Below are 12,443 nucleotides of genomic sequence, written 5' to 3'. Positions count from 1 at the left end.
ATTTGAAGAAATATAGTGAGACCAATCCATTTATTTTTTTGCGGTAGACTAAAAACATTTGGGTATGACATTAAAAAAGAGACTACGAAACAAAACATCAACATTTATTTTATTAGTGAGCAAAAGTATTGGAACCGATAAACTTTAAATAAAGTAAATAAGACTTTCATTGTAAATATTTTGCTTGAAATAACGGCATCATGTCTGTGACCCACTGACATCACATTTTTTTTTGCATTCTTCTTGTTTTAGGTCTTTATCTTGTTGTGTTATAAAGGATCTCCCAGTCAGGGATTAGTTTTTTGGGTTAGTTTAGGTCTACATCTACATGTTCCAACATTTTTGTTACTTAGTACACCAGTGATGACTTTCTTCCTCAGGACATCACAAACAGTTGTATCGATTAACCCTTTCATGCATAGTGTCCACTACAGTGGACGCATATTTAAACGCATTAAAAAAAAGAAAAGATTTGCAATACATACTCCAAACCAACTGTTTTGCTGTCTTCAAACCCACTCTATATTGTGTAAACAAAAAATGTCTCAATCAATATTCTCAAAATTGAGATATTCCATCAGAAATCCAAGATGGCGGCCAACAGTGAAAATTACAATACGACCTCTGGAATATCGGTCAAATCTTTTTATTCTGCAAGAAATATCCAGGTATATATATTTTTTCTTATTAAGAATGAAGTAAGGAACACTTTTATGAAAGTTTAACCAAAATTGGTAATGTAGTTTTTTGGTTCTGTGTCATTGAGGGACATTGAGTGAATTTGCTAAATTAGCTCTAATTATTGTTATTTTAATATATTATTAATATTATAATACTGTTATAGATATTTTATTACTATTATATTATATAATTGTAGTATTATTATACATATTATATGTATATATGTATTAGTATTATATATTATTATATGTATTATTATGGAAATATTATTATAAACTAATGTGTAAATTGTAAATATGCTATAATTCATATTATTTATGGTTTATTCCATCATAACAATATAACAATAGTAAACTACTGGTAACAAATAGGGTAAAATAAGGTAATATTTAGATTAAAACATCATTAAAAATGTCTCCAACTGCTTGCCTGAGTAATGAGAAGTATGTTTTTTTTTTATTATTATTATTAAATTCTTTTTTAAATTATGTATATATGCTAATTTCCTATTTAATGCACATCTCCACAATGGGAGAGGCTGGATTTTATTTTTGTTATTACTTAGTATATTTTAAAGTTCAGGGGAGCCAATAAAAGTTGTTTTGTGCACTAAATTTGCAAAAAAAACAACCTTTATTGCCTGCCCTAAACTTTAAAATGTTTTTCTAGCTGTATAAGTGTGTGTGTGTGTGTGTGTGAGTGAGTGTATGAATGCTAGCATGTTCAGTTCTGTTGCATTGTTATCCAATGCATGAGTTTAATGAGCTATTTTCTTCAAATTTGTTGATGCGACCAGACCCTTAATACTTTTATCTAAGCTGTTTTTACATTGAAGCTTTTGTATATGAATAGTTCCAAAAGTATATTGTTTCTTTGAGCTATAAACATGAAATAGAACATTTTCTACTAAATTGCATTTTATCCCGTTAGTGCATGGTGTCCACTACAGTGGACAGTTGTGTATCTCCAACAGAATAAATAGTAAACAAAACAAAAAAAAACGTATTATGTGTTTTAAGTCTTTCTTGTGAGTAAAAAAATACATAGAAAAAAAAAAATCCACATCAGTGATTTAATAATTCATGCATGAAAGGGTTAAGATCAATATTTGTGTTCTAATGTTTCTGATTGATTTTTCATCTTCTCTTAGCATGACAATTGCTTGCTTTTCACCCATAGACAGCTCTCTGGTTTGGTTACTCTTCTAAAAAAAAATCACAATTTGCATATGCAAACAGGAAACTCTTTTTTTTTACTTTTTTTTTTTACTTTTAATTTTAAACTTGTAATATCTAACCACCTTCAGACAGCCTGTAATGGTTTTAGTTGAGTTTTTCTTGAACCTTATTATTTTTTTTTTTATCTATCTAATTTGAAGTTTTACCTTTTAGCCCTTTTATTTCATTTATTTTATTAATTTCATCCTTTTATTTGTTTAGTTACTGCTTTTACTTTTGGCCATTTTACCTTTTTATTTAATTTATGTCTTCCTTTTACTTTATTATTTCCTTTCTTCACTTATTATTATTATTATTATTTTTATTTATTTTAGATCCATCATTCACTTTTTTCTATAATTGTGGTTGTTTTAGTCCTTTATTTCTTTAACAGTGTTTAGATTTTATTATTCTACTGATTTATCTCCTTGTTGTATTGCTCTTCATTTTAGCCTGTTTGCATATGCTTTTATTTTAAATTATTTTATTTTTTTGTAATACATCTTACATTGTTTGCTTGTTCTTATAATGTAAACTTAATTTTTAGGCCATTTTATTTTATGTAAGCCCGGCTACATTGAAAATGAGGGTTTCCCTCAATGTATTTACTGAGTGGAAATAAAAGTTGATTGATTGATTGATTGATTGATTGATTGATCAGGCCCGTAGCCAGCATTGTGATGGGGGGGAATCTTTTTTCCCCCAAAAGTGGACTTCATTTGGCTCTCTACTCCAATGCCCCCTAAATACACGAACACACTTCAAACCTTTTAATTTAGACATATTTTATTTATTATAAGTTTGTTGTGAATCTGTTGTTGCTGTCCTTATTTGTTCGTCTGTTGCTCCCCACTGTTAACATACATTTTATATAAATCTAATTGTTACTCAAACTTCCTACATCTGTGATGTGACTTCATTGTCTGTCTCTGTTGCTCACCTCAGTTGTCTGTTGCTTTGTTCCATTGTCTCTGTTGCTGCCCTCCATTGTCTGTCTCTGATGTTGCTGTCCTTTATTGTCTATCTCTCTACTATTGACATAAATAGATAAGAATTACTTCATTAGGAACACTATCGGTATGGTCATTAAAACTTAAACATGAATTAATAATAATATAAATTGAAGTGTTCTGTCTTATTAAAATCTTCCTATAACTGTGCTGGGACTTCGTTGCCCCCCACACCCCCCCCACTTCAGCTCGCTGAACTCGGCGCCTGATTGGCTGACAGAGCTCATTTGCATGCCGTCTGGTCTGTGAGGGTCTGCTGATTCATTAGATATGCGTGGATTCGTGGAGCGACCAATAATCCGCTTTTAATAACGCGTTAAAGTTGATATTTTTTTCTGCCTCAAATTATTTCAAGCACTGTTTGGATATATGTGAGAATTACTGGTGACTGGATTGATGGATTTTCTTAAGTTTGGAGGCGTTTTGAAGGTAAGAGTGTGGTGGAAGTGCTGGAGGGAGTTGGGTGTGTGTCTCGAGTGTCCTGAGGTAAACACAAAGCGAAACACAAGCAGATTTAAACTCTAAACACAGTTCCGTAATCCGGAGAGGCAGACGGTTCGAATGGTGTATAACATGTCCACATTCGATCAAATATGGACGTACGAAAAACGTAAATATGAAAATAATATTTCATAACTTTCATAAACCAGGCATATTTCGCCCCAAATGTTTATTTTCTGAAATGAGATACGGCTAAATAGGCTAGATAACTGAAAAGCTTTAAAATGGCATATTGGGTGTCTACATTGAACCTATAAGTATTCATAAACACAGCCAGATATTAAATATCATATTTTTCTGGTCCGCCGGCGGGCCAGGGCGTGTTAAGAGGTTAACCCCCTTTTTACACCTCTATACTGTATTTTATATATGGCCTTAGGAGCAACAGGCATGTTGAGAGTAAAATACACCCTAGCTTGATCGTCAGAACTGCAAAGTGAGTGACTGAATGTTACTGTCACTTAACCTACATTTCTTAAAAATCAACTAAAATCCAGACTTTGGAGTTATCCCAATAATAACAGTAATAATCCGGTGTTACATGTACAATTATACTTATGGGCTAAGCCAAGCCCGGCACTTTTAACGCAGGGGAGTTGTAAAGAAATAGAAGCCTGCACTCAGCAACTTACCGATTTTGGGCCTTTTTTGAACAAGTCACCAATATTTTGGGACAATGTTACCACCGTTTTCTTCCGTTTTCGCTCCTTGTCTTCTTTTTTACCCATTTTCTCAAGTAACTGTCCCCTGATTCTTATTCTTTCCACAAGCTAAGAACAGAAATGGGGGAATTACCGCCACCTACTGGATTGGGGTAAAACAGTCTGAACAAAATGTGTAAAGAGAAACATTAACAAATTTTCTTACTCGTCACTACTCTGGGGGCAGGCGGGGGGGGGGGGGGGGCGGCTTTGGGGGGGGACTGGGGTGGCTGAGGGGGGGTTGTGGGGGATGGGGGGGGATCGAACGAACCCTTCGATCCCCCCTGGCTACGGGCCTGTTGATTGATTGTAAATGCAAATTTGAAACTGAGCATACTCTGCTTCTTTCTTTATAAGTCTGCTACAGATCATAATTTTTGGTTCTCTTAAGAACATTTTAATGAACAGATCTTTGAAGAACTGGATCTTAGATGGATATGCATCAAACGAACACAAGATTGTTGGTTGTTAAAGGTTCTCTGCATGTGTTTCTAGGAAGCCTGTGTTATAGAACCATTGAAGAACATCTATTTTTGTGTGATTGTTTGATAATAATCCTGCATGGAGGGGCTTTTGTGTTTGAGCTTCCGTGTGATGAAGGCTCTGCGGTGCATTAGCATGGTAGCAGTGAGCATGTGCTGCTGTGCTCAGCGTTAGTAAAGAGCTGCATTAGCGCGAGGAGCGCGGCGTTTATTAGCGCTGAGTGAAGACCGCGTGAGAGCTGTTATAGAGGCCGAGTTTATCAGCTGCTTGCGTCAGAGCCACGGTAAAGGCCTTTGTCCCTCCGGTAGCATTGTTTCCTCCATCAACAGATCATCACTCTGTCTCTCTTTTACCTTGAATAGTCTGTCAGTTACTATGGTGATCTGCGAAGTTTCTACCTGTTCTCTCTGTTACGTAGCTTTACCATACCTTCCTTTGCACAGGGGTTACTAGTGCATTTTTTTTTTAGTGCGAGTCTTTTTTAACCTTGGCACTGATTGGCTTGTAGAAGGCTTGGCTTGTGCGTGAAAATCTTGAGAGTCTTACTAATTCAGTGAGCTGCCTTCCCAGGTGATCACAGTTTATGTATATGGGTGTGGACAGGTGAATTCAATACTCCAGTGATTTGCTGCAGGTACCATGCAATCGTGAGAGGGAGTAAAGGCAGTGTGTGGTGCATTCTGGGTATCTAAGTCCAGAGACTGGAGATCGAGACAGGAATGCACTTCATTTGAAGATTTTTCAGAGGAACACTTCAAAAGAAGGGGTATAAAAATAACTGGTTCTGGTACTTGTTAAAAGTGATAATTTAAAACTATATTACCATAGTTTAATGTGTAGTTTCCATGTTTTATGGATGAATTCCTCATAGCAAGCATAAAAAAGATTGCTAGTAGTTTGTCTCAGTAGTTAGCTAGCTAGCTAACTTTCCCGTTCCACCTTAAACAGTGCAACAGATGGCATGGGCTGCAGAAAATAAGGCCGAACATAAGATACAAAGTGCAAAAAGAACAAGAAAAAAAAAACAGCACACAAGAAAAAAAAGGGCAAAAAAAATTCTTAAAACCTCAATTTCAATAGAAACAATGCTCTGAATCTGCAGGTTCCAACCCCCTTAAGCATATCATTGCTGTCCAATGAAAAACAAGTATCTCCAAAACAGTAACTCTACAGGAGAGAAAAAAAACCTTCTAAACTTTTAATAGAAGTCAATGTAAAAAGAGTTTATTTCTGGTCATTTTGAAGAGTTTCTATTGGTCTGTTTATCAAAACATTTTGGCACAGTGTAAGGGACAATTTGTCTGTTCAATTTATGTAGTAAACTAAAAATCGACAAAAATGGAGATACTTGTTTTTCATTGGACAGCGATGATATAATGTCTTGTTATACTTCCCAAAGTGCAGATTATTAAGTATAATAGTAAAACTATATACTATTTAGTAACTATATAGTATATATAGTAACTCATTTAAATTGCTTTTTTTATTTTTACTTCAGACTGGATTTGCAAACTTGAGCAGCGAATGGCTCTTATTGGTTAAAACCCAGCTGAGCTCTCAGTGTAGGGAAATGGGTTTAAAAGGAAAAAAAAGTGAAAGCCTCGCTTCTTCTTCTTCTTCTTCTTTTTCTTCTTCTTCTTTTATTATATGTCTCCTTATTTTCCCTAATCCCCGTGGGCTGCTTCTTCTTCTTCTTGTTTTTTTTTTTTTTTCCAGGCTTGGATATTCACATCAGGTCTTCGTTCGCGTCTTTCTTTCTCACCGCCCAAGGCAACCCACTGGCAACACTTCACAGGCATTCAACTATCAGGGTGAATTTCCTCTCTAATTATTTGATGTGAGGCGTCAAGAGGACGTCCAGAAAGCCTCTCGGAGTCTGCGGAGACACGGGCTGTGTTTACCCAGAGCGCTGAGATGTTGTGTCACTGAAGACTGAACTGTAGTATCTTCTCAATACTTGATTGTGTTAACTCCACGGACGCTGAATGAGTTTGTTTTCTCGAGGTTTCTCAGTGACGTTGAACTGTTGTTGTTTCCAGGAATCCGTGTAATACATGAGTGTAATGGTGCAAGGTTGTCTCTTGGCTCTGGTTTTAGCAACTGGGTGGTCAATAATAAGGTTGTGGTGTTGATACCCAGGTCTGCTAAGTAAGCTTCCACTGTTGGGACCTTGGATCAAGGCTCTTAACCCTCTCTTGCTCCTGGGGAGCCATATATTGGCTGACCCCAGGATATGTCTCACCTGGGAAGACAGTGCTAAATCATTGATTACAATGTTGTGGGGTAAATACCCAGATATGCTATGCTACCATGGATCTGTCTTTGGACAGAGCCTTTAACCTTCTCTGCTGCACAATGGCTAACCCTGTGCTAAAACCCTGGGATACGTATTACCTGGGATTTACAAAAAAAAATCAGGCTGTAGAATTCCTGTCATGTCTTGACTTCTCCTCTACTGCTTAATAGTGGTAGCTTGGCATACATGGGTATCAAAACAACAACCTTCTCCTCTACTGCTTAATAGAGGTAGCTTGGCATACATGGGTGTCAAACCCCCTACCCTCTCCTCTACTGCTTAATAGTGGTAGCTTGGCATATGCGATTATCAAACCCACAGCCCACTCCTTAATAACCCAGTGCTCCAACCCCTGAGATGCCACTACTGCCCAAAGTTATTTGCATATCCTGAGTAAGAAAGCCAGTATAAGTAATTCTAGAGCAACTCTGGTGCATGGATGGTGCTCAAGGACCCAACAGTGGCAGCTTGTTGATCCCAGGTGGGTATCAAACCCACAACCCTGTTATCAAAAACGTGTGGTAGATTGTTTACTCCTCTCCTTTACCACTATTAATTTCTTGGTTTGATGCTCAAGTCTGCGAAGGTACCACTGTCATGTCTTAATAGTGGTAGCTTGGCATACATGGGTATCAAACCTACAACCCTCTGCTAAATAAGCCAGTGCTACAACCCCTGAGATGTCATTACTGCCCAAAGTTCTTTGCATATCCCAGGTAAAAAAGTCATTCTAGAGCATCTCTGGAGCATGGAGGGTGCTCACGGACCCACCAATGGCAGCTTGGTGATCTGAGGTGGGTATCAAACCCACAACCTTGTAATCAAAAACTCGCTTCCGTTTTTTTTGCATGTCTGAAGTAAGAAAACCCTGGGGTTAATGGCATATCATTGGTGGAAACGTCACTGAGTACTGGAGTGGAGAGGGTTAAGGATGTTGTCCAAAGCTCTAACAGTGATACATTGGCAGACTAGGGTATCAAACCCACAACCCTGTCATTAATGGCCAAGTTCTCTAAGCACTGAGCCACCACTGGCCCAAGTTTTTGCATGTCCCAAATACGAAAGCCAGGGCAAGTTGTTCCACAGCCTCTCTGGAGCATGAAGGGTGCACAAGGACCCAACAGTGGCAGATGGGTATCAAACCCACAACCCTGTAATCAAAATGTTCCCTTAGTTATTTAACATATCTGAAGTAAGACAACCCTTGGGTTAAGGGCATATCACAGGTTAAAAATCACTGAGTACAGAAGTGGAGAGGGTTAACTCTATTCCAGAACTGCTGTAGCATTCTCCCCTGAGATATGGCCTTATCACAAAGCCTTTTTCACCTGGGATATGCAGAAAAACTAGAAGTTATTGATGACAGTGTCCAGTTATTGATCCAATTATTGATGACAGTCTTCCACTTGCGAAAGGTCCTTAACACTTTCCTGGAATATGCAACATCCTGATACAGTGTCTTAGTGGTTAGATCACTGGACTATCAATGATGGTTCTGGGTTTCTCACTTGGTACATACAGAATATGAGTTGTTGATGAGAGGGTTGTTGGTTTGATACCCAGGTTTGCCAGTTTCTATTGTTGGGACCTTGATCAAGGGCCTTAACATGGTCTGGTCCAGGGGCATTGTAGAATGGTTAACCATGGTATTCTTGGTTTAAAAAATTGGGTTATTGAGTGTGGGTTTAGTGTCAAAGTCTACCAATCTTGGGCAACACCATTAGTCCTCTCTTATGTATGAGTCCAGAGGCTTTTTGCTTGGGATTTTACCCTGTCCTCTGGGCTCTCTCACCTGGGATATGCAAAACAATGGAGGCAGTGAGATATTGATTACAGGGTTATGTGTTCGATACCCAAGTTTGCCAGTCCTTCAGCAAGGCTCCGGAGGCTGCCCACTGCTCTGAGCATATTTGCTTACTATATATCATTGTGTTTGTCTTCTTTGTGTGCTCACTAGTGTGTTCCTATGTGTGTGTGTGTGTGTATACACTGCATGGATGGGTTAAAGGTGGAGGCCACATTCCATCTGCTCCCAACGTGGCTGAATATGGTCGTCTTGTCATCTGTCAGAGCCTCCAGTAGGTGTCTGTCAGATCACCCATATGTCCTCTGAGCTCCTGAAAGCAAAATATAACCTCTTGAACTCTGGGTTTACTATCCAGTTTGCTAGTTCAGACCATGACATGTTGGACCATATGAAGATTTAGGAGAAGCCTGTAAGACAGGGGCAGTTCTAGGGAAGGTTTTCCTGTGGTAGGAAGCTGATTCCAGTATAATATGTTGCGGCATGAGGCAAAATGTACAAGAATGGGCAGTTTTAGTGTTTATCACGTTCGGCTACCAGTGCTGTGGTCTTGGGTTCAAGTCTCTTTCTGGGTGGGGTTTCCGTGTTGTCCCCATATCTTGATGGGTTTCCTCCAGGGACTCCAGTTTCCTCCCACTGTCCAAAAATATGGAGATCAGAAAAATTGGATACTGGTGTGTCGAGTGTTTGTGGGATGTAATTGTAAGCATCCTTGAGTGCAAAAAAGGCGCTATACAAGTATAATTGTAAGAGGGTATAAATGGTATTATTAGGATGACAACCCCTAATCAAGAAAAGCAAAAATCGCATAACACAGTGGTTTCATGTGTTATTTTTTTCTCATTCTTCACAAACAATGCATGAATATTGTGCTTTCTTATGCGTGGACAAAGTAAGGATGCCCCAGAGGTGATTAATTGCTGCATTTAGGCCGCAAAATGCACGCAAAAGGCTGCATGTCAATTTTTCAGCACAATAATGACCCCAAACACACATCCAAGATGACATCTGCTTTACTGAGGAAGTTAAAGATTATAGGCTGGCAAAGTATGTCTCCAGAACTAAACCAAATTGAGCACCTTTGGGGCAACCTCACATGGAAGGTGGCATCATCATCATGAAAAGTGGAAGATGATTTCAGTGTCAACCAGTGAAGCTCTAGAGAACTCCATGCCCAAGAGAGTTAAGGCAGTGCTGGAAAAAAATGGTGGCCAAAATATATATAATGACAATTTGGGCACAGTTTGGCCATTTTTAACTAAGGGTGAACTCACTTTGGTTGCCAGGATTGTACACTGATTACTTTACATTGTATCAAAATGTCATCTTCAGTGTTTTCCCATGAATAGATATAATAAAATATTTACAAAAATGTGTGTATTTACTGATTTTTTGTACTATAAGGCACTTTTAAAATCCAAAAATTGACAGTGTACCTTATAATCTGGTGCACCTTATGAATTATAAATTATAAGGTGCGTGAATGCAGGTGTTAAAGAGCACTAAGGCTTGGTGCAGCAGCATTAGCATTAGCCGCTAACCACAGTGCTATCTCTTTCGCCGTATTAAAACAAGCTACATGGGTCAAAGCACTAGCTGGTAGCGGCCTGGGTTACTGGAACACTCATGGTTCCTCAGTCTAGCTGCGGTTAGCAGCTAATGCTAATACTGCTGCACCCAGCCTTAGTGCTGGAGAAACTTTCTACTGACAACTCACTCTTAGACAAGGAAAGACAATGGAAATCTAAGCTTACTGTAAACAAATGGAAGTGCTTTACTGACCCAAATAAACAGTTTTCAGGAGAGAAATCAGTGTAGATTAACATCCAGCACTTGTTTGACTTTGAAAGAAATTTTTATTTCTAAGAATTACAGTTTTTTTGCTTAGGCACTTCCCCCAGCTTCCCCATTAGAAGGGAAATATGGCGATACCCTTGCTCGCTACCTTATAGTCGAAATAATATAGTACCTCATTACTAGGCCCATATTGTTCCCATTCCAACTTTTTTGTTGCGTGCGGCAGACCCAAGAAAGATAAGAAAGATATGGTAAATATATAGCTATTAGATCTCATGTTATTTTAACAACTGCTGGTGTAAGCCTGATTGTGAAGTGCTGTGCTGTCTGAGAAATACCTGAAACATCCAGTCACATACTTCACATAGTGTGGAGACAGACACAGATGAACAAAAACATTCCACAAAGGTCCTGCAGAGTTTGGCCGGGGTGATCTGTCTTTTGTTGAAAACGTAATGGAAGCAGGACTAATGGCACCTGGGTCCATCCAGACCATCCTAACAGTGCATTAGTGTCCTCTGTTTCACTTAGTGTTCGGATTGTGATGACGGACAGGTCAGGACTGAACTCAGTTTAACGTTGAACATCATAAAAGTACAACTTTTAAAACAAAAAATTAATTGCTTAATAGTAGCATGATTAAAAAAGTACTATTCAAGTGCCCTAATGCTAATTTTATCATTATAAACAACTACTACTATAAAATACTTGAAAGCCCTGCATACAGGGTTGCATTTAATAAGGCTTGATCTAAGCAATTTAATAATTTAATTAACTTTAAAAATAGCATTTTTAGGATTGAAAAAGTCTCAAAAAATGATGAAAGGGTTCCCAAAACAATTTTACACTTTACTAGTTTTACAGTTCTAAGTAACATTGTGTAAAACTACCCCCACCATGTTTGGAAGCTGTACAATAACCTAGCAAGCTTTCACTATGAGTTGTTGTTAATAATACTACCTCCACCATGCTTTCAAGCTAAACTTTAACCTGGCTAACTTTTACTGTAATCTGCAAATAAAGCTACCTCCACCAGGTTTAGAAGCTGTACTTTAGTCTGGCTAACTATCACTGTGATTTCTTGAAGATTAAACTACCTCCACCATGTGTGAAGCTATACTTTAACCTAGCTTTTACTATGAGTTGCAAACAAAACTACATCCACCATGTTTGGAAGCTGTAACTATGTCTGGCTAGCTCTCACTGTGAGTTGTAGATGAAGCTACCTCCACCATGTTTGGGAGCTGCACTTTTACCTAACTAGCTCTCATTGTGAGTTGTTGACAAAAATACCCTCACTGTACTAAAGCTGTACTTTAGTCTGGCTAGTTTTCATTGTGCGTTGTTGTTGATGTAACTATCTCCACCATGTTTGGAAGCTCTAATTATGTCTGGCTAGCTCTCACTGTGAGTTGTAATAAAGCTACCCCCACCATGTTTAGAAGCTATACATTAGCATGGACTGTTTTTAATGTGAGTTATTTATTTCTAATAAAAGTACCTCCATCATGTTTCAAAGCTGCATTTTAACCTAGCTAGCTCTCACTATAGGTTTTTTTTTTCTTTGTTGTTGTTGTTATTAATGATACTACCTCCACCATGTTTGGAAGCTGTAATCTGGCTAGCTCTTCCTGTGATTCTGATATTGATGCATCAATAGCTGCACTTGTAACTAATTACACTCTCTATATTGAAACTATAATGATACTGTATTATTGATTTGATTAGCAAAGTATTGTGTATATATATACAGTATATATATATATATATATATATATATATATATATATATATATATATATATATATATATATACACAATACTTTGCTAATCAAATCAATAATACAGTATAATAATACAGTATATATATATATATATATATATATATATATATATATATATATATATATATATATATATATATGCTGTGTCCCAATTGCATATCACAGATCA

The sequence above is a fragment of the Astyanax mexicanus genome, chromosome 23, assembly GCF_023375975.1.
Source record: "Astyanax mexicanus isolate ESR-SI-001 chromosome 23, AstMex3_surface, whole genome shotgun sequence".
NCBI classification, from domain to species: Eukaryota; Metazoa; Chordata; class Actinopteri; order Characiformes; family Acestrorhamphidae; genus Astyanax; species Astyanax mexicanus.
The sequence above is the reverse complement of the archived record's forward strand: the minus strand, read 5'-3'. Positions refer to the sequence as shown.